Source organism: Callorhinus ursinus, unplaced genomic scaffold (genome assembly GCF_003265705.2).
Source record: "Callorhinus ursinus isolate GAN/ISIS: 27379988/994484 unplaced genomic scaffold, GSC_fseal_2.0 scaffold13, whole genome shotgun sequence".
NCBI lineage: Eukaryota > Metazoa > Chordata > Mammalia > Carnivora > Otariidae > Callorhinus > Callorhinus ursinus.
Window position 1 is genome coordinate 33237938 of NW_027397075.1, and position 23316 is coordinate 33261253.

At 47.9% G+C, this 23316-nt stretch overlaps 1 protein-coding gene and 1 long non-coding RNA gene across 3 annotated transcripts in view; one reads left to right on the forward strand and one right to left on the reverse strand.

Annotated features, from left to right (window-relative positions):
• The window catches only part of KIAA0040 (KIAA0040 ortholog), a 35515-nt gene extending 17701 nt beyond the window's left edge, over nt 1–17814 (reverse strand). Inside the window, exon 1 of the mRNA XM_025877473.2 lies at nt 17417–17814. The gene's annotated coding sequence lies outside the window, so the exon portion shown is untranslated. The remainder of the gene's footprint in view (nt 1–17416) is intronic.
• A 145-nt stretch (nt 17815–17959) lies between these two features.
• Nucleotides 17960–23316, forward strand: part of LOC112828441 (uncharacterized) — a 48568-nt gene continuing 43211 nt past the window's right edge. For both annotated transcript variants that reach the window (XR_012380544.1, XR_012380543.1), the window contains exon 1: nt 17960–21122. This is a non-coding gene — a long non-coding RNA (uncharacterized lncRNA). The remainder of the gene's footprint in view (nt 21123–23316) is intronic.

The following is a 23316-nucleotide window of genomic DNA, read 5'->3' on the forward strand; positions in this document are numbered from 1 at the left end:
CTCCACCCTCTGAACCCCTGCTCCCCACCCTGTCCTCTATGAATCACAGTCATTAGGAGCTAGGTTTCCAGTTTGGAGAATTTCTGGGCACACACACTGACACCACTCACATTCGTGTTCGCTGCCGGTATATATCTGATCTGACCACATCCTGGTATTAGTGCAATAAAACCCGTAGCCATGGTTACCGTGAATTACCTGGCTTACAACAGCTCTCATTTTCACTTTCAAAATTATTTGGTAAAACAGTTTGGAGCCAATTTTTGTGGGTGTGGTGAAGCGCCTAGGTGCCGTTTTATTTTTGGAAAGTGTGAGCTTGGGGTCTGAGGTCATCTTTAAGTTAGGAGCTGTTTTGGAGGGGTGGTGCCTTCTCTGTGGCTGAGCCGGCCCACGGACACTTAAGTCCTCAAATGTCATCTCCTCTCAGAGGGAAAGAGTGTTTTTTGGAAAAGCAAGAAGACAATTAAGCGCTTGTGTGAATCAGGGTCTCCCACACAGGTGGTCATTAAAAAAATAGGCCTTAAACCGAAAGTCGTGTAATTCTCTTTAATACTAGAGAACTTCCTGTTCTCACACTTCGCAGCCAGGCCTGAATGATTGGCTTTTTATTTTTATTTTTATTTTTCTTAGTGGTGGTGGAAGAGAATTTTATAGGCTGGAATAGTTGAAAACTAATGGGGTGGCAAAAATATACAATTATGCAACTCAAAAGCAATACAGATATGATTTTCTTTTCTCTTCCATTTCCTCCTTCCATTTGATGTTCACAAACGTTCAGGGCAATTACAAGCCAAAAGCTACGTTACTATAATATTAAGGCTGGAAACATAAAGGCCGAATCATAGAGGGAGTAAGCAGAAATACTCTCATTCCAATCATAACTCACCCCTGCGGAATGCACAATGTGGAATATTTCAGACTCGCCAGGCTTTGGGCCACACGCTCCGGAGGGTGGGGTGTGCAGGAGTTCATGCTTCTGGAAGATGGACCCTCACTTCCTGTCTGCATGGGTTTTCATCTGCATCCCTAATGTTACATGGAGAGTTTTGTGGGTTTTTTTTTTTTAAACAGTTTCGATAAATAATTGTCGGTGAATGTGGAGGACACAGGAGTCTGCAAACAGCACCCTCTTCCTTTGATACAGATGACATTGTTTCAGTTTCATCAAATGCAGCTTAGGTGCTTTTGTGCAGATAGATTGTTATTCCTAAACTCCTGTTATAGAGAAATTCTGGAACTGTGGGGGCTTCACCCCACTCTTAATCTTCTTCATTTGCCTGCTCTCGCCCCCAAATGTCTTCCTCTTGGCCCCTGGAATGCCCTTCCCAAAGGAGGCTACAGGTACCGCAAATATGTGATTTGGGAGTAAGAGTCCAAGAAACTGCTTGAGCTGGGGATTGTTTGGGGGGTGGGGAGGCGTAGATACTACTATACACACACACACACACACACACACACACACACACACAGACACCCTTCCCTCAACCCCCCTCCTCGCTCCCCCCCACCCACCACCTCTGCTCCATCCTTGCCTGGAGACCTCAGAGCTTTCGGGAAGACCCTCTAGAAAGCACATGGGGCATCTGGGAGTGCAGGGATGGTGGGCGAGGCCGTGGAGCTGAGCTCTCCATGGGTGGCCCAGGGGCTGGGCTGCTTTCAGGCTCTGCACCATCTTTTAAGCTTTACCTCCCATAAGCAGCCCAGAATACATTTTTTTTTTTTTTTTAACTCAGACCAACTCAGTATCAGGGTCTTGAAGAAATAGGACATTGTGTGGAAACACTTTGATAGAGCAAAGGGTCCTGAAGGTGTGGTCCTGTCTCTGCTGGTAAGAAGGGAGGTGGGGTGGGGGGTCCCAGGGAGGGAGTTGGCTTAGAGCAGCCAGAGAGGGAGGCAGGTGTCCTTGTAGGGTCCTCATAGGGGAGGCAGTTCTGCTCCTCAGGGGAGAGCCTGTGGGGCTCCAGTTCTGGCTTTGACTTTTGTCTGGCTTTATTTGTTTATGCTCCTGTAGGTTTTCATAGGAGCTGAATTCTTGGCAAAAAGACAGGCTGAGAGCCGTGAGTAGAGGGGAAGCTCATAGACTGTGGGAGGAGAAGTCAGCTCAAATTCTCACCTGTGACTCAGTGTGCATCCTTGGGAGGTAATTCACTCACTTTGGGCCTCAGTTTCTCCATCTCTAAAATGGGGGAAAATCCAGACAAATACTCAAGAAAGTGATAAAAATACGTGTTGCCTCGATGGAAGGACACTGGGGCCAGGGATGGAAGAGTGCCTTTTCTCTAATTCCTTTGGTACCGAAGGTTTGATCACATGAACACACCTTCTGAAGGAAACAAATAGCTGGTAGTGAATACCTGTCTCACAGGTCCTTAGGTCAAAACAGACAATGTATGTGAGCGTGCTCCTAGGTTGTTAGGAACTGTACAAATATTTAGGGTCATAATCGGTATCATTCCAGGCAGATGTTGGGACATAGCAAAAAATACCATGCCTCAATTCTGCCAGGTAGTCAAAGTGGCCTGAAATTCTTGGGACATTGGCTCCTATGCTGGGAGGTCTTCCTGCCTCCACCCCACCCTGGATGGATGGATAGCAACCCACCCCACTCCCACCTGGGTGGCTCTTGCACCTGGCTGTGCAGTGGTGCTGGGCAATCGGGATCCCCTTTCTGCCCAAATGACCCCTGGTTTTTAAGGGCTGGCTGAGCATGTCCGCCCTGCTGAGCAAGTTCTGACAAGCACATTCCATCCTTTGCCAGGAGGCCTTGGGGCCCCCCGCTGCTTGGTGGGAGCAGAGGGAATGGTACTTGTATCTGTGACTGCCCTTGGATTGACCCCGGGTGGGGGTGGGGAGGTTTGGATGGAATGTGTGCGAGTCTCCCTTGGGTTGTTTACGGGGTCATCATAATAAAAGCAAGGCTGCAGGCATATTGTTCTTTGTATCTGAAGAAGCCGACAGAACTTACAGCAGCTATTGCCATCAATAAAATTTGCTATTTGAATTACTTTCCCTGAAGTTGCATATGGATTTCATTTCAAGACATGTTAGTTAAGTAACTACTAGGTGATCAACTTGGTGCTGGGGGGGAAGAGCACACAGAGGTGTATGGAGGTTCCTACCCTGGGAGAGGTCAGGGACCAGAGACTTGCCGTGCAAGTCTCTGCCCACCCCCAACTGCGGGCCCCTCCCTTCACAGTTGGGAAGGTAATAATCCCACGGACTTCATCCCCCTCCCAGCCTCGCTTGCTATGAAAGCCAAACAATAATATGCATAGCTCTTTTATAAACTGAAAATGCTCTTCCAAGTATAATTTTCAAAAATAATAAAGGCAGTTGAAGGCTAAAGTAAATATCAGAAAATGCCAAAGTGCACACACCATTAGGAGGGAGAGGGATCAATGCTGGCTTGGATCTGAAAGGGGGCCCCCTGCACCCTGGAGTCAGAGGCTGAGGTGACTCCTCTGTGAGGATGGGATATCCTGGTCACAGAGAGGGTCGGACGGTTGGGTGGGGAAAGAGAAGTTGGGGTGAGCTGGCTAGAAGGGGGAACAAGAGTGCAGGTGAGAGACCAGCACATACAGAACCCCCCCCCCCCCGGGGAAGAGCGGGGGAACGAGGTGGGACTGCAGAGGCCTTTGAAGCTGAACATAGTTTCGCTGTAATGGGTGCCAGGGAGGCCCAGAAAGTTGGGGAACAGAGAAGACACAGCAGTGTCAGGGTTTCAGAGGCCATAGGCTCTTAACCCGGTCCCTCTCGTCATTGGACGTGTGCCGTGGCTAGAGCCGGGGATGACGCGGGAGTCAGCCCCCACCCCTGGGCTCGCGGGCAGCCTGCCCTCACCAGCCAGACTCAGTCATCACAAACATTACAATTAAAAAAAAGTTTTATTAATAGCCTACTTTCCTTCTTGCACAAAATCCGATTATGAACTGAAATGAAATATCACCAAACCCATCGGAAAGAAACTACTATTTATCTCGGGATCCCTTGGGAATGCGGGCGGGGGGGGGGTGGGGGTAAAACCCTAATGCGAGTCTGAGAACTGATGCCCAAATGGGCTTGCATTTATTTATGACTGGAGGAAGTCCTATCAAAGACCTTGCACTTAGAGCTCATTTTAATTTCTTAAGGGCTTCTGCAAACATTTCTTTACTCAATCTACAGTAATGTGAGGAGAGGAGGAATTTCTTGCCCTATTTCACAGATGAATGAACTAAGGAGCAGGAATTTGGTCAAAATTTGTTGAAAATTGCAAAGCCGGTTAGCGGCCAAGGGCAGACAGGGCCACAGTCTTCTAGTTTCCGGGTGTAATGTTGTCTTCACTGCACCAACTCCTACAAAGCCACAAGAGAGGAGCAAACGATGGTAACCTGTCACTTCTGCAGTTTACTCTCTCAGACTCCCTGCGACTTGTGGTCCCTCTCTTGCTTTGGGGTTTCCACAAGCTTCTGTCCCTAGACGCCCCAGCCCTCCCCCAATCCCACGCCAGCCACTACCACCGAATCTCCTGGTTTCTATTCCCTGAAGTCTCGGAGAAATATGGTGCCCCTTGCGAAGCCTTCTATGACCTCATGAAGGTGAGAGCCCCCGCCCCGCGCCCCTCACTGTCCTCATACTGCTAACCATAGCCCCTACCTGCTTTCGGCTAATTATTGATTTAATCATCTTTCTTCCTTTCTAGACAGAATCTATTTCCATCGCGGCATCTGGGACATGTTTGCTCTTGGAAAATATTTGCTGAATTAATGAATGGACATTTTTATAGGTGAGAAAACAGACTCACTGAAGTTAAACACCCAAGGTCTCATAGATGATTAAAGATGATGTGGTAATTCTTCTTCCCCCAAATATCCAGGGCGTGTTCCTCTCTGCCATGCTGTTTTCTGGGTTCACACACAACACTGTGGTCAGATGGAAGAAGATACTTGGAAGAAAATCCACCAACTGGATTTTCCATAGTCTGGGTCTGGAGAACGCTTTCAACCTGAGCTCAGAGTGTGCTTACGTATCAGATGCTCCTGGGCATTCCAGAGTATTGGCAGACTCTGCAGGCCTCTTTTGGTGACTGGCTATTTCTGAATCTCTAGCTGGGCTATCAGTGCCAAGAAACTGAGATGACAGCAGTGAGAGCTTGCTTCCAAAGATCTTTGGGCCCAGATGGAGATTGCACTTGACCTCACAGGGTGCCATATTGAAAGTCGTGACCTACCACCGTGTTCTTGAAATGCCCTGGTTAGGTGTCTTTCTGACACACTTTGGTGTTCATAAATTGGTATCATTTCATTTGGGTAATTTCTGGTTACCAAGCCGATTGAGTAGAGTATGCGTGTGTGTAGCACTCACTACGTACATCACTTTTATTACTGCAAAAGGCTCTCCCTGTTTCTTCCTAGAGGGAGTGACTCCCCTTGCTAGCTCTTTCCTTCCTTCCCCGAGCCTGCGTTGTTGACACAATTGGGGCCAAGAACCACCATCTCCACTCTCTGCAGGAGGGCAGCAGACAATTCAATTCAATGCATGTATGTTCAGTAGCCACCCTGTCCATGAAGACCTTCTCTCCTTTCTAGGCTTTTCCAGGTAATGCTGCCTCCTAAGAAGCAGAAACCTGCTAACTTCCTGGAGAAGGAATTCCAAGCTGAACTAAAGATGTAGACCGTGAACTCCAGGAATTTATTTTTTTGTTGGCGAAATGGAGGAGCACAGAAGAAGAACCACGAAGCAGGACTAGTTAAGTGTCCGAAGGGAAAGGCAAACAAGTGGTTATGGAGGGAGCTACAAGGAGGAAGCTGTTAATTCCATGAGAGATCCAGGCAAGGCTTGAAGGAAGGTGTGATTGGGGTTGGCATCTGCAGGGAGAGCAGGATGATTAAAAGTGAGGATGGGGATAAAGGCATTCCAGCTGCTGGAGAAAGCACAGCTGGCTCAGAGAAAGAATCCAATCAAGGCGGCCCTATCCGGAGCCTTCCAACCTCCCACTGTTACCATGGCAATACGCAAACAACTCACTCCAGCCCCTCCCTCCCTTAGCGCGTCTCCCAGCCCCGGGCTCTAACCCTACCAGTCCAGTGAGCCGCTTGGCCCAGGGCCCCAGGGCGAGGGTCCCTCCCGGTTGTGGCCTGAAGAGGAGGCCTGCGACAGGGAAACTTTCTCTCCTGTCCCAGGCCTCCTAGCCTATTCTGACTTGAAGGCCCGAGGGCAGGGCTAGGAGTGGCTGGTGATGTGCTGGGCCCAAGGCTCTTCAGACGGTGCTTTCCATGTTCGCCCTTGAAGGCAGATTATTGTGTAAGAAAACTTGAGGAGGCTAGTGAGTTTCCGCCTCCTTCTCTCCCCACTCCAGCCACACTTTATTCCTCTCAATATTCTTAAATGTGCTGTTAATCCCGATTTCAAATCCGGGGTCACAAGGGTAAGCAAAGCCGGTTCCAGTTGGCACAAGTTCAAAGGGATCTCTCTCTCTCTCCACACACACACACACACACACACACACACACACACACACTCAGTAGTTAGCCCACCCATGTAGCAATACTGATAATGTTTAGCACAAGGTCCGTGAAACCAAATGAGGCGTTTGCCCAAGAGGGGCAAATCCTACGTCAGAGGCTGCAAACTGGAAGCCGACAACATAGATGTGACCAGTGACCAGCGGCCAGATTGTGTTTGATCTGTGGCTTTCTAGTTCCCCAGCACATCGTCCCCATCCCCCCACACCTCCTGCGGTACTCTTTTAGGGACACCGGCCGGGGGGGGGGTGTCGAAGCTTGCCCCCTAGTCCATTCACTAGCTGCCTGACCTCAGAAAGTTCTGTTTCCTCAACAGTAAAATGAAGGTAAGAAGAGATGTGGGGCATCACAGGACTGCTGTGGAAATCAGATGAGCTAAATAATCTGTATAATGTGGCAAAACCGTGCCTGGCACAAAGTAGATGTTCAATGAATGTTAGCTTTGTCCACCAGGCCCCTGGGGTGTCCAGGCTTGTGAGCCCTGCAACAATTCAACGGTGAGGAGCTCAAGGGCACGCAGGGACGCAGAGGCGACATGCTTAGCATGGAAAGAGGCCTCTTGTTACTTCTGGCAGAGTCATCGAGGAATGCTCTGGCCTGTAGAACCTTAGCGAAGACGGGCCTGTGTGCAGCCCCTAGTGGCTAGGGGTGAGAGAAGAAGGATTTGGTGGCCTGGGGGCTTTCTCCAGAATCATGGTTTATAGAGAGATCACCGTAGTTGAAAATTTCATCCCCCCCTCTCCTGCCTCCCTTCCCTGACGAGGAAGAGATTACCGGGTACGTCAGGTACAGATGCTGTGCCAGACCCAGGGTTCCACTTGGTTTGTAAGCTATTGGAGAGCTTTCCCTCCAGGAATCCCCCTTGCTTCATGTTGGCACACAGTAGATGCTCAACCCCGAGCCCTGCTATCTTATATGCGCTTTGTAGAGGCCTCTGCTGGGCCAGGTCATGGGTGGTATAATGGGCTGGGCTGCAGCAGGTGGAGGGGTCTAGGACCCCCCTGTGCAGAACAAGAAGGTCTTGTAAAGCGTTGTGCTTTCACACTTGGGGTGGAGCCCAAAGCAGTAGTTATGGCTTAGGCAAGTCGGTCAGAGCCTGGAGAGCCGGCCCACCAGGGAATGAAGTGGGTATTGGGGATGTTGACAGTGTCAGTTCAGAACCTGGGTGGTGGCCCTGGTAAGCAGAGATCCCGGGACAGACTCTCATCCCAGGGAAGAGGCTGTTTCTCATAGCCATGCACGAGAGGGGGAGGATTTGCTCCCAGGTGCTTACAGCCTCCTAGGCGGAAGGTGGGATCTGTGCCTGCTTGCTATTTGGTTTTGTTTTTTAAATTCTCCATGGCTTTGGGGCACCTGGGTGGCTTAGTCATTAAGTGTCTGCCTTCGGCTCAGGTCATGATCCCAGGGTCCTGGGATCGAGCCCCGCATCAGGCTCCCTGCTCAGCAGGAAGCCTGCATCTCCCTCTCTCACTCCCCCTGCTTGTGTTCCCTCTCCCACTGTGTCTCTGTCTGTCAAATAAATAAATAAAATCTTTTAAAAAAGTAAATTCCCCATGGCTTCTAGCATCGTGTCAAGCACACACCAAGTTTTTAAGAAATGTGTATGGAAATGTAGCCGGAGTCACACTGGGGCAGCTTCTGCATTCTAGAGCGAGGCCTCCAGGCCTCCTAAGAATTTTTACAATTCCCCTTTTGCGAACAGGAGCCGGAGGTGACTGATGGAAGGCTAGTGATGGCAGCCAGATCGCACGGATGGTCCCTGGTACAGGGGAGCAAGAATTACCAGCTGGGGAGACAGACCTTCCCAGGAAGCTACTGCTTCTTGTACCTGCTGGCTGAGGTGAATCGCCTCAGACACAGCACAGCCATCAGCTAGGAGGCACTGAAGCAACAATACAATCTCGAGATGGATGGAGAAATTATGGTTTTACAAAGTGGTTTACCAGTTCATTTCATTTCTTCCTTAGGACCCCATGCAACCCCAGAGCCTCCTGACCAGGGCATGCCAAGATCTCTTCATAATGCCCTTTGCACGACCTCCCGCCCCTCTCCCCCTCTCTTGCCTTCTTCCCCCTCTTCTCTTGTCTTCCCATGGACACAGAGCCTGTGCAGATGCAGAGAGAACCACAAAAGCCATTCCAGACCTTTCCTCATCTTCCCCTGGTCCCTGGGCCATATTTGAATTGAGAAAGCCTATGAGTTGGAATGTAGGCCCCAGGTATTGGAGTCATGCAAGTGCTACAGGGGCTGGAAATTCCTCCTGCAGAAGCACACGTGTCTATTAGCTGTGTTCAATGAGCAGCTACCGTGTGCCAGGCCCCATGCACTGGGAATGTAATCACCAAGCGGTGCTGCTGAAGGGTGATGGGGGAGAGTCAAACCTTACCAAGGGTCACAAAAGTTTACACATAAACTAATACACTGCGATTTTATCTCCTCTGGGAAGTCTGTCCCCCAGAGCTGGGCTAAGTGGTCTTCCTCTGGTCCCGGGGTCCCTGTTGTGACCCCTCTCATAGCATCTCTTATGCTGTGTTATAACCACCTCTTTATCCATCTGCCGAAATAGACTGTGAGCTCCTGATTTATTACTGGCAGGAAAACTGCAGAGTTCCTTTGTAGGAGAGGCTAATGGATAATACTCTGGAGCCACAGGAAGAGCACTCAGCTCTTGGGAGAGAGCTCAGTTTTCTCATCTGTAAAATGGGCCTAAGAGTTGAGCTGTCCTGACCAGTGAGTGAGAGGAAGTCGGTGATGTGCTTCCCACAATGCCCAGCGCGATACAGACCAGGCTCCAGAGAGGGTGCGGTCATTAACTAAGCTACACCAAGAAGAATTTATAGTTTATCCAAATATTTTCTTTCTCAAGCATCCAAATAACTTCATCTCTAGGACAAGAAGAAGCAGGATTTTCTATCCCTCATTGAAGCATAAGATCAAAGGCCACAAATAAAGGCCTAGGGATGGGAAAGTATGCTTCCTTAATATGCATATTACCATCAAGAAAGGATGTTGATAAAAATGTGGGAAAAAGGAAAAACAGTTTGGCAGTTCCTCAGAATGTTGAACATAAAATAACCAGATGATCCAGCAATTCCACTCCTGGGTATGTACCCCAAACCACTGAAAACAGGTGCTCAAACAAATCCTCGTACATGTTTGTTCATAACAGCCAAAAGACAGAAGCAACCCAAATGTCTCTCAACAGATGAATAAGCAAACTGATGTCTACACAAGATGGAATATTATTCAGCCACGAAAAAGCACGAAGTACCAACACAGGCTACAACCTGGATGAATCTGGAAAACACGTTAAGTGAAAGAAGCCAGACACAAAAAGCCGCATACTGTAGGATTTCATTTATATAAAATATCTAGAATTGATATATCTATAGACATAGGATGTGGGTTTGTGGTTGCCAGGGGCTGGGAAGAGGGATTGACAGGGAATAACTGTTTAATGGGCATGGGGGTTTATTTTGGAATGATGGACACGTTCTGGAACTAGATAGAGGTGGTGGTTGCACAACATCACAAATGTACTAAGTGCCACTGAATTGCTCACTTTAAAATAGTTAAGTTTAGGGCACCTGGGTGCCTCAGTAGGTTAAACGTCTGACTCTTGATTTTGGTTCCAGTCACGATCTCAGGGTCTTGAGATGGAGCCCTGCGTTGGGCTCCGTGCTCAGTGTGGAGTCTGCTTAAGATTCTCTCTCTCGCTCTCCCTCTGCCCCTGCCCTCACTTGCGTGCACTCAGTCTCTCTCTCTCTCTCAAAAAAAAAAAAAAAGTTAAGTCTATGTATTGTGAACTTTACCTTCCAAAAGAAAGTGGGAAGAGATAATGCAAAATTTCTTGAAAGCTAATAGATGGTAAATGGAAAAAAATGGTATAGTTCCTCTTAGTAATTAAGAAAATGGCATTGGTTGTTCTCTTTAGCTTGTATTTATTCTTTCATTACAATACCAAATGTTGAATGACCACATATTTCAATGGTTTAAGTGTTCATTATTGAAGGAATACTATTTTTTAAACCACTGAAAACTTATTCCTGGAAAATGTCAGTCAGGGACATCAGACCTCCTTCCTCATGTGGCACATGCTCTGTGACCGTGTCCCCTTCCTTTATCCCAGACAGGGTGGGGGAGATGCATTGTCTGTCTGGAAGTGAGATGTTCTTTCCGTGGCCAGCTGTGAAAATCTGTGCCACTCGTCCCTTGCAAACACAGTAAAAAGCAGTTTTTCCTCAGAGGGGTCAATCATATCCTCGTGCGAATCTACCAAATGCATGGTAGTTGGAAATCACCAAGTATCCTGAGGCACTTGGCACATCATTGCCTTTTTTCTGAACCAGAGAAGGCATTGGGCCAAATCTCCCCACAGGGCAGGAACTGAGTTTCTCGTTTGGAAACCAGGAGAGCTTGGAGCAGGTCATGTCTGGATGGTGTGGTGTGCAAATGGGGTCCCCTCTCCCAGAGACAGTTTCATTATGGGATAGTGTGGGTCACCCAGGCAGTGAGCCTGGAGGTTTTAATCTAGACGACTGGCGTGCAGTGCTGGCCATTGCTACTCAGCAGATGGTGGGCCTTGGGCGGGAGGGAAAGTTTCAGGTCGTGAGTGGAAGGTAGAGAGAGATGGGAGGGTGTAAACCTCAGTCATTTACCAGAAATGGGTAAAAAAATTTGACAGAAATCTGTCAAGATGGGGTAAGTCTGCAGGGCTGGCCTTAAAAGTGGTGTGTTTCCTTTCAGCTTTGCCACTTTTCTGTCCCATAACATTGAATAAACAATTGTGATGTGCTCATAAAGCAACCTGGCGGGTGGGGCGGGGGGCTGTCAGATTGCATGCCTCAAATTCTTAGCACCACTGTTCAACAAATGGCTATTGAGAGCCTAGCATGCACACTAAAAATGTGAGGGAACCAACAAAGGTTGGCTGAACACTTGTTCTCTCCAGTCCCAAATCATTGGGAAGGTGACTTTGCCCTCTGTTAGTGCCTGGGGGATTTTAGGCCACCGTGCATGGGTGGCCTGATGGAGCCTCTAGGTTAGAGCCAGGGCTTTTCAAGCTGAAGGGCTTCTGAAAGCCCATACTTTGTCTCCCTGGTGGAGCTGCAGAAAGTGCCAGAATTAGGAAACCATGACCAGAAGGACAGAGACTCAAGACCTCACTTGGGTCAGGGAGAGAAAAGCAAGCTCCTGACTTGCATTGAAGCATTCTCTTCTCTGTTTACGGTGGCCACAGTCATATGTCATGCGGGTTAAGACACAGCATGTCCACTGTGTGTCATTCTGTGCCCATAACACTACAGCTAATGGAACTTCGGAGTTTCCACTGCTTCTTCCCCTGACCTTAACCCCCAGCCTCTGCACCTACCTCTAAACCTGTGTCCTGTGTTCTCAGGACAATTTGAAGACTAAAAGTATTTTAACATGCAACTATCTTTATTGCTGTTATATTTTTTCCCTCTCTTCTGCCAATTTTCTTTTATGACTTGCTTGGAAAACTAAAGAAGTTGCTGATGGGCTTTCCTTAAGTCTATCCAGCTTTGAAATCAGGAGTGTATTTGAGGAGAATAAAAGTCAACTGAAAAACATCTTAGAGGGAAGAAATGGTAGACAGTTAAGAGCAAAGGCAAGTCTGCGATGGCTTACGAGAAACAATCTGCAATTTTGACCGAGAAATACAGCAATGATTAGGTTTTCTTTCATTTCTTAGCAACAAGCTCCATGGAGCAGCTTGCTTACAATCGTGGGAGCAAGTCTCTTGCCAGGGGCCGGGATTTGGTTTGGACACTGCCATGGCCCCTTGGGAGTTGCCCTGAGAAAGAAATGTCATGTTTGTATGAGGTTCCTTTTGGAACTCAGCTATGTTGGGGCCCGCTCAAGTCCCCAGGTGGTGCTCTGCTCAGATGGCTCAGGCCAATGTGGGTGGAAAAGTCAGAAACCTGAGCTGTTCTGTGGCCCTGGGGATTGCCCTTCAAAGAACTGGCTGTTGATTTTCTTCTTGCGGCATGAAGAGGGAAAAAAAGTCTATCTGCCACTGTTTTCTCTCTCTTACAGCGCCTGTGATGAGTGTCCTGAGCTCCTATTATTCACCCGGAGCCTTTCTCATGGAATGGTAAAGTGTGAATCAGTATTTGCTGTTTAATGCTGACCTGTCCACTGGTCTCGAAACCATCTTCATGACAAGTTTAATAAAACACTAAAGGGGTTTTGGTTAATTAAGGCACCCAGTGCTATCTCCTTTTTTGAGGGGTATTTGGGAATTTTTATTTTTTTAAGATTTTATTTATTTATTTGAGAGAGAGAGAGGGAAGAGGGGCAGCGGAGGAGGGAGAGGGAAAGAATCTCAAGCAGACTCCATGCTGAGCATAGAGCCTGACACTGGGCTCGATCTCACGACCCTGAGATCGTGACCTGAGCCAAAACCAAGAGTCCGACGCTTAACTGACGGAGCCACCCAGTTGCTTGGTGTTTGAAGTGAGAAGTTTAAGGACAGAAGTTGAGGAAACAGAAGGGATGGGTGTGGTATGGAGATTGCCTTAAAGAGGAGACCTGCCCTCTACTCTGGAAGATCTGCTCCTGGTTTTCCCTGGAGGCCAGTCGGGGAAGGCTCAGCCTTCAAGTGCGGCCTTTTCATTTTACATTGCTGCCAGTGTCTGAGTGCCTGTGTGTGTCCTCGTGCACGACGTACAGAAGGTCCAGGTGATAGAAACCCTAGAGAGTGTCTGCTATTCCTGAGTGGAGAGAGACAGAGCTTGGGTTCTGGTCCCCCCTCCTTTATCAGCTGCTGAGCCGAGGACACACTTCACCTCTCTGAACATGAATTTGCTCATCTGTGAAGTGAGGGGCGGGGCTGGCTCATTTCTAAGTGTTTTTCCACTTGAAGTCTTTGAGCCTGTGGTTATTTCCTTTTGCTCATCAACAGCCAACCCTTCTCAGAAGTCTGTTTAGTCGAAAGCTTGGATGTTGGCATCAAATTTGAGCTTCAGAGGGGTTGGACCATGTCAGGCTTCCTTGTTTGGGACAGAAGAAGACCACAGATCCACTCAAGCCATCACCTGATGCTCAGATTCAGGGCCAGTGCTGGTTTAACCAGCACCTTGGTGACAATCAGGAGAAAAGCATCCCCTCTGATTGGACTCAGTGCAACTGGGGTTGGGTCCACGGCCTGACAAGTGGAATCCTGGCTGCTTTCAGCCACGAGCTCCCAGGAGTCCTTGTGCTGTGCAAGAACTGCATAAACGTTAGCAGAGCACTCACTTCTTTGGGCTCCGGTTACTGGAGGTAAGGAGTAAAAGAAGTGGCCGGAATAGATGCATGCCATTGATATGACGGAAGGAGACTTTTATAATACAGTTAAAAAAGCTGCAAGTCTGGGCCTACAATACTCCCCAGATCCTACACCTATACAGTCTGTCTAGTTGGTAGCTTTAAGAGGAAAGATTAGTAATAATAATAAGACAACTTACATTTTTATAGAAACTTGCAGTTTATGGAGCACATTAAATGTATCTTTCTTCTTCAATTTGGTTCTGATTCTAACTATTGCTCTGGAGAGTAACAATTATCGCCATTTTTTTTAAAGATTTTTATTTATTTCTTTGAGAGAGAGAGATCGAGAGAGAGCACGAGCAGGGGGAAGGGCAGAGGGAGAAGCAGGCTCCCACTGAGCAGGGAGGCCAATGCAGGGCTCGATCCCAGGAGTCCTGGGATCATGACCTGAGCCAAAGACAGATGCTTAGCCAACGGAGCCATGCAGATGCCCCCAGTTATCCCCATTTTACATGTAAGGGAGATGAAGCTGAGAGATTCAAAGACTTGTCCAAGGAAAGCTAATAAGTGGTCAAGGCCAGAATTGAACCCATGTGTGTCTAGTTCCAAGTTCAAGTTTTTTTCCCTCCATACTGGGTCACATAATTTTGTGATCTGGGCCATGGCAGCCAGGCCTAAAGTACTATTCTGTCAGGGTTTAGAATTGGTCTGAGAAAGTCATCCTTCTTGTTCTGCTGATGGTAGGACTCTCCCATACAGATACAATTACTAGACTTGGGGTATGAGTTCTGGAGAGGTCTTGGCAGATCTTAAAGTTGAACTAAAGTATGCATTTCTCATATGATGAAGTGATTTCTGGGGATTCACTTGTTTGGTTAAATGTATCTGTATTGCCTGTGTACCCTTAACACAAGATACTCTCCAACATTTTAGGTATCTTGCAAGGCATCCTGGGAGGGCCTTGGAAGTCTAGAGAGAGTCACCTGGGAGTCACCATATGGTATGAAAATAATATCTCTAGGCCAATCATTATTGGCCAAATCTAAGACTTTTCAGTGTTCACATGGTCTCACTGATAGTGTTATTAACAGGCTCCCTTAGCCACCTTCAACACTACTTTTATGCACAACATTTGGGATAGTTAAATTGGAGCCCCCTCCATCTCTCCCTGAACTCCAGACCTGAATACCCATGACCTACCATGTATCTCCACCTGGGCATCTCCTGGGCACATCTAACCTAAATTCGTGTAAAGTGTTAATAGATGCCTTTGCTCACAATCCACTTCCCAAGCCTGCTGCTCCCTTAGTTCATATGATTTCCATTCTGGACATCACACTCCATCCCCCCCATCTCCAGCTCCATACCTTAAAATCATCCTCTGTTCCTTTCACTCCTCCCTTACCGCATTCACTTGGTCACGAGATGTACTTTGACTCTATTTCCTAAACACCATTAACATCCATTCCCTTTCCTTCGTTCCCACCGTCATGATCTTAGTTGAGGTCCTCCTTATCTCTGCTTCCTATCTCTCCAGGCCAGCTTCCATCCTGGCCATCAGTTGTCTCTCCAAACACAAGTCTGACCATACCCTTTCTCTGCTTAAACACCAAAAATGACTTCTTAGTATACTAGTTACCCCCATTACTTGCAGTTCTTCCAACGTGCCCTTGACTTTGCATATACCCTTTCCTCTGCCTGAAATACCCTCTCCCTAATCATTTCCTAATCATTTCCAACACCTTGCTCATCCATCATTCCTGCAGTGTTGACTTCCAGATAATTCCTAGGGGAGTTTATCACTCTCTCCTTTGGATCATTTCAGTGTCCCATAGCTATTGCAACTATAATGTGTATTCTTCTTCTTTTTTTAAGATTTATTTCTTTATTTGAGAGAGAGAGAGAGAGAGAATGGGAGGAGGGGCAGAGGGAGAGAGAGAATCCTGAAGCAGACTCCCTGCTGAGCATGGAGCCCAATGCGGGGTTCCATCCCAGGACCCTGAGATCATGACATGAGCCAAAATCAAGAGCCAGCCACTTAACCGACTGAGCCACCCAGGCGCCCCAACTATAACGTGTATTATCCTGCACTATAGTTTGTTTCTGTACCTTGTGTTATTTATCAGATTGTGGATCCTCAAAAGCAGAAACGATCTCATTATCTCTGGATTCCAAGGACCTGGCATGCTGCCTGGCACACAGTAGGTATAGTAACTATTGTATGAATGAAGTCAGTAACTTAGCTTTTTGAGTGTTTATTATTCTCTTGAGTTTAGTATTCATAAAAAGGGCAGAAGTCATTCTCTCTTTATTCTACCAGCTAAATATTGACAAAGTATGGAGGCTGGAGAAACATTTGTTTTGTCCTGTATTTCTTTCCTAGATTGTATCTTGGGTGGGACTGGGGAGCCAGAATTTCAGAGGAAATGAAGTACTCAATCAGAGTTCCCTGCACAGCTGCTTTGCTAGCCCAGCACTGGGCAAAGGGGAGGCACATCAGAGTAGGAGATTGATGGTAAGACCCTTGCTAAATTCTTTGGAACTTGACAAATGACACATCAGTGGTACTTTTCAGGCCTGTTCCTTATAACTCAAGGCTCTCCCATTATTCATCTGGACTTCAAAATGAGGGTTCCTTAAAATTCGCTTCAGATGCTCACAAACTTTAGCTGAGTGAATGAAATGCAGCCGCTTTGAAGGAAGGTGCTTCTGAGGAAGGAGTGATCTCAAGCGCACCATTCCTTCCCTTCCTCATTGAACAGAATCCGCGGAGCAGTCGGGCAAGGTAGCCAGCATGCTGGCTGCCAGCCGTCTCCGTGAAATTAGGGCAGTGCTCCTGTGGGTTGGTTTCCCTTTCGGTTAGGCAGGACATGTGTTCCTACTAGCTAACGTATATAGTTTATTTAACTCAATTATTACACAATGTATGCTGGGAAGCTCTTAAACATACTAGGGAAACGGTCTTTTTGTGTCCTCTACCTTCACAGGTGAGCTGGGGGGCTGGGAGTGGGACCATTTAGAGACTCAAAGAAATTAGTAAGCAATCTGTGTCACAGTAAATCCCCCAGAGGCTCAGAGGCTAGCAGACAGGTTCCCATTCCTGGCTCCAGGCCATATTTTCGTTTCGGCTGGTTTCTTAGCCCTGTTGAAAATTTGGCTTCACTTAGAACAATTGAGAAACATCAACGACTGAGGTGCTTTGTAGTGGGTCTCAGGCCTTGACTTTTTCAGTAGCAAGTAGAATGTCGTGCTGTCCCAAAGCTCCTACCGGCAGGCAGCATTGTCAACTGGACTAAGAGAACTCCACCCCAATCCCTCACCCCCAACCCATGCGGACTCAGCCCAGAAGCAGATGTCAGCTTGCTGAGAATCCTCGAAAAGAAGGGAAACAAACTAGAACCAGAGTCGTGAAGGACCAAGGATCCTTAAATCTCACTTATCTCTGGGGCTGGTCAATCCTTATAAAGAAAGAAAGTGAGCTAGAAGTTCCCTTCCCAACAGAAGGCAACTTAAACCACACACACACACACACACACACATACCTTAAAATGTATTAAAACACACACACACGCAGCTTAAAATATATTAACACACACACAGCTTAAGATATGTTAACACAAACGCACAGTCTTGAGACGCACCTTTCAGTCCACCGGAGGGCTTCCCGCAGGCGCGGTGGCTCAGGGGTCTCCCGCGCGCGCGGCCCGTCTGACAGCGACAGTCCCGGGTGAGGTGAAGGTCCGGGTGCGGAAGCCCGCCCCCCCCGCCCCTCCCCCGCGTGGAGCCAGGTGCCGAGTCGGGGGCTCAGCGGGGGCCGGGCGCCGCGCGTACCTGCCGCTGGCCTGGAGGAAGGCACCCTCTGCGTTCTCTGCCCTCCCTCGGGCCGATGCCTCGCATTTTTGAGGTTTCACTCCAACTCCGTCCTGCCCCTGATGTCAGAGACACAACTTCCTGAATCCGACTCGCCCTCTCTCCCGCCGCCTGGGCTCGGCCCCAGCTCCCCTCCCGGGCCCACTGACCGCCGGTGCCCTTGGACTCGGCGCACCCGCCCCGACGCGCCCTCCTCCGGGTCTCCCGCCGCCCCCCCGCCCCCGCCTCGCCACGCCGGGCTGGTGCCCCACTAGTGCCGGAACACGACTCCTGCGGGACCCGCGCCCTCCCCGCCCGCCACGCCCGTCACCAGTCCATTTCACGGACGCACCAAGTTCCCGGGACCTGAGACACTTCCGGGGAGACTCGGCTTAGGTGAAGACAGCCCAGTTTTGCCTAAGAGAGCAGCCTTTTGGCAAGGGAGTGGAAGGCATCTGGGAGGGAGGCCATGGGACAGATTGGGTGAAGGCTCCCAAGCCTTATCTGGACGAACAAAACAACCAGCTGCCTTATTCACCCGCTGGATGCCTGGGGGGGTGGGGGGTGGGGACCGTGCACGCAGTCTTGGTGCCGCTCCCTGAAGGCTGTAAGGAAAACCCTGCACCATCCTGAGCTGTCAGAGCAGAGATGGAGGGGGAAACTGCCTGCACAAAGTTCTCAGAGGTTCTTCACTGTTACCCTCAGTTGCCCCCCATTCACTTTTTATTCTGATTTCTGTGGGTCCAGTTTGGAGCACCTGGAACTCTAGAAAATGAAAGGGCCTGTGCCAGGGTTGGGTGCAGGACTCCAGACAGGAAGCTTCTGATGACCCTTGGCAGGGAGATTGTTCAGTGTCTCCAGGGTTACTGGGGGGCAGGCTGGGGGGAGTGTGATGCCAGGACCTTGCCCTGGAGGGGCCTCTTCAGAGCCATCTGGGGAAGTCCTTCCATGACATAGACCTGGGGTGCTGCTCACTTGACCATATTTGCCAGGTGCTCAGGGACCAGGTGCCAGGTGCTGAGCAGGGTCTTGCCCTCCTCTGCAGGTGGGAATTAAAATGACTCTTACAGTCAACTAACTTTTTTAGAGATTTTATTTATTTATTTGACAGAGAGAGACACAACAAAAGAGGGAACACAAGCAGGGGGAGTGGAAGAGGGAGAAGCTGTCTTCCCACTGAGCAGGGAGCCTGATGTGGGGCTGGATCCCAGGCCCCTGGGATCATGACCTGAGCTGAAGGCAGACGCTTAACGACTGAGCCACCCAGGTGCCCCGCAGTCAACTATTTCGAATGAGGAACGAGAGACCCCTTTCTGTTAGTGCTGGAGAAGCCAAATGGCTCTGAGTTGAAAGGCCAAAGAGAAAACCCAGCCCTTCGGTCAGAAACGCCAAAAATGATTAAGGAAAGAAAAAAAAATGTTTTCTTCCAATGGAAGGAGATTAGATGAGACTCTTTTCCCAGAAATTCAGGTGGAGTGAACTCAGTCTAAATCTGAACAAGAAGGGGGAAAGTGGGTTCTAGAAGCAAGTGGGCTAACAAGTAGTCCCAGCAGACATGGGAAGGTTGGGCTTGTAAGCCTGCTTGGAAGTGTCCAGACTGAGAACCTTCCCTCAGTCGATGGGTTTACCACGCTGCCCAAAAGCTACATCTGTGATCACACTCTGAGCCTGCAACTGTCTACCTACATAGAGTTGGTTCCTCTAAGACTCCTGGAACTTAAAAGCCAGGGTGCAGAGTCTGAGGGCACTGAGGAAGCCAGGTGGGGGTGGTGGGGTGGCTGGCAGTGAGGCCTTGAATGCTGGTCAAAGGATTGGGGAATGGATATTTTCTTCCATCTTAAGAAAGGACACGAGATACTGTGTCAGGTGCTTTGCACATATCATTGAATCTTTCACAACACATTTATGAGATGTAGTATTCTTGTTTTATGAGGAAACAGGTTCAGAGAAGTGAAGCAACTTCCTCAGTGTCATAGAACTAATAGATGGTGAAGCTCAGATTTGAGTTCCAGTGTTTCTGAACCCCCACTCCATGCTTTTACTACTATGCCATCAAGTAGAGGGGGAAATCGCCTTCTGGGAAGGAACTCCACGCTTGAATAAGGGTCATGTTCAGCCCTGCAATGAGTCCTATTGAGGGAAGCCTGCAGAAAATACTTTTCTGGAAATCTAGAGCAACATTACAAATTGGCTATGGCCTAAGGGGCAGTTATTTAGGGTTGCCTTTGAGAGGAAATAGGAAGAAACCAAACCAGAGAAATGGAGACAATCGACTTGAGCTGAGGGCTTCATGGACATAGTTTTAAATGGTAGAAAGAAAATCAGAATCCTATCCATAAGGTAGTATCTCTGTGATGTCTCAGTTAAGCAAGGAAAGCCAACAGCTTCTGGGGCAGAGAAATCAGTGATTCATGGGTGAGCAAGATGGCGGATTGGCTCATACTCGTTTGCTAAGGCTGCAAGGTCTGCTGAAGGGCTAACACTACTAAGAAGATGCAATTATGGTAGAAGAAAAGGAGTGGGCATCTGGCCACATATTCTCACACTGGGTAGATGATGTATCCCTTACTAAAAGGCAGGTTAGAGCACCCACCTACTATTTTATTCTTCTGGCAGTTAAATCCTAACTTCGATGAACTCATAAATGGCCTTGGGCAACCTCAGTGCTGTTACATTTTGCTTAATCCTCATTATTTCTCATGTTTTCAGTAGAGATATTTGAAGGTGGTCAAGGGGTTAGTGGGCTCTAAATGGAGTGAATCAGAGCATTAACATCTAATTAAAAAAAAAGAGAGAGAAGCCAAAATAAGCAGATATGTGAACTGAGACTAGAAATTTGAGTTATCATCCCCTACTAATTTTAGCACCTGGTTTCACATTAGTATGTTGGGGACAAAACGCTTCCCTTTCAGTGTTGTGAAAATCAATAGGGTATTTAGTATCCAACCATAGCCTGCTAGGAAAATGAGGACTGACTACACTTGCTTTTCTTTCTTGGCAATGCCCTGTTTTAGCCAGGTTAGCTTGCACTACTGGGCAACATCAGTCCACCTTGTGCTGCATCAATCCACATTCTCCCACCAGTTTGCAAATGCCCTGAGTCTAGAAGCCACATTGAAGATAATGTGTGTGCACCCAGGACAGTGCTGCTTCCAAATGGGCATATTCTTCAGGTATGGAAAATATTACATTGAGAATCTTACTCTCCCCGAAAACTGTGGCATATTCTTACCTGTGACACTTGGGTGAGGGTCTAGAAGTGTAAAAAGGGCTCCAGAAAGTCACAAAACAGCAGCCCGGACGCTCTGAGGAACCGACTGGAAGTCAGAAGGGCTTCTGACAAGGTGCAGGCTGTGAAGAGGGAATGATCCGCCTATAAATGGTGTGGATAAGATAAGCACAGACTTGTTTACCAGATCCTGAAATATAGCGGCGCCTTGGAACCACGAGAGGGGCAAGTTCAAGACAAGTCAGCGGAAATACTATACCACATAGCAGGTAAAGAATGTATGGAATGGATTATCTTCCAGAGGTGGCACAAGCTGGAAACCTAAAATGGATTCCAGAAGGGTTTGGACCGATGTGGGAATGGCAGAGCCATAAAGGAGAGCTTCTGGAAGCTAAGATCTACTCCATGTGGTGGGGAGTTCGGGGTGGTCCAGCAGGCCCTTCACTGTGCGTATATGGGGTCTTTGTGGATAATACTCTTGGCCTTGCTAGAGCTGGGCTTTGAGCCAGTTGGCAGTGCCAGTGCTACCTGTCCAGTCTCCAGTCTCAGTGGCCTTTGCCTCGCGAAGATAGCAAAACCCTGTGCTTTTTACCTTAGCCAAGTATTTTCTGCAGGTACCATCTTTTATTTTTAGTCTTGTGCGTGTTTCAGTTTTAGCAGGTTATCCAAAACCCAGCAAGTTCTCCAGCTTAATTATAGCCATTCTAAGAAAGCATTTCCTCTGCTCCCCACCAGCTTCCCTCACAGCCCTCTTAAAAGGCATTGCTTTTTCATTTTCGCTTTGGACTTCTAAACAGATTCGGAGAGCCCTTTTTCATACCAGTTATTATATTTACCTCTTGTGATTAGATTTCTGTTCAGACCTTCCCTTCTAAACTGTCGAATTCTGACAGAAATTACTCTAATTATGAAAGCTCCTCCGAAAAGAGCAGTGACAATATACTTTTCTTGGGAACTCTTTTTAATGCAACATCCAAAATGCCTTCAATGTTGTATCCGGGATGCCAGGAAAAATACTACTTTTATGGCGGTAGCTCCAAATCTTGGCACTGGGGAAAGTTTCGGAAATTCTTGGATGTCTCCTTTGATAATCCACTTGTCTCCCCATGCATCCCTGTCCCTCACTGCATGTGCTTTGCGGTTTCTGTAGGGTTCCTGTAGATTCCAGAGCCAGAGCATCTTGCCTTACCCCTTCCAAAACTGGGGCTGATGGGGTGGGGGCAAGTGTTTGCTTAGAAAACCCTTTGTTTATGCCTCTGGGGTGTGAAGGAGCTCAGTTTTCCTTTTCTGCTTCTGGTGCATAGCCCCCCAGAGTTGTGTCTTGGAAGCTATGTTTACGGCCCTGTGGCTGCCTGTTCGGCGCTCTTTGTTGTGATTTAGCGTTGGCTTTGTTCAAATGGAAGCAGCAGGCCTCTGGATTCCAGTTTTCTGGCAGGGGTCTCAGGGCCGGAGGAGACCCCCACAGAGTTCTTATTTTGCCTCTCTTTGTGGTTCCCCCTTGTCTTCTGCTCTTGTCTTGGGGACGGGTTTATGTATCGATTTATTGAGTGAGGCCACTGTGTGGGTTTCATGTAGCATTTACATGGACGAGATAAAACATTTCTTGCCACTTTGTCGGCGAGACATCTGGGAAACCCCAGCCTGCCCTGCCCAGCACATTCATTCTGGCAGAAGTTTTTGTGAAGGCTGGAATTGTTCATTCCTCTTGCCTCTAGGGCCCATAAAGTAACTGTGCCTTTGAAGTTTGCTTCCTTAACTAGTTCAGTGACTCAGAACCTCAATGTTGCCACCAACAAACTTCCTCTCCCTGGCTCTTTCATGATAGGTAAAAGGAAGGGCTGACAAAAACACAAAATAATGGGATAGCCTTCATTTACTAAGTTGCAGAAATAAACTCACCCTCTCTATTTTTACTACCATTGACTTATTGTTTTCTATGTGCTAAGCAGTGTAGGCCCATTGCCTTTACATTTCTCATAACACTATGAGATACTGTAATAGTCTAATAGAAAAGGAGACTGGAATTTGGAAAATTAAAACAAAATTTTTCCAAAGATTAGGTAAACGGTAAGTAGAGATTCCAAGAAATAGAAATGCATTTATTCAGCACATGTATGTTCCCAGTACAATGAGAAACATGAAATATACAAAAATGGATCAGGCTCTAGTGTGGTGGAGCTTACCCTCGAGTCAGACTTCAACCCAGAACTTTCTGGATTCAGAACTCCACTGCTACCCACTTTAATCAACTGGACAGGTTGGGGAAGCAGGCTCTCTGTGTCTGTGGGACCAAATAAACTGATTCTGGGATGGTAACAATAATAATAATACTTGGAGCTTATATGTAAGTTTCAGTTTACAAAGACATTTCACATGTATTGTTTAATTTAACTTGACCTTTATTAGGAGGGCAGGGTGGATGAAAAGCTGGGGCTTGAAAAGGCTAGTTGCCTACCCTCTTTG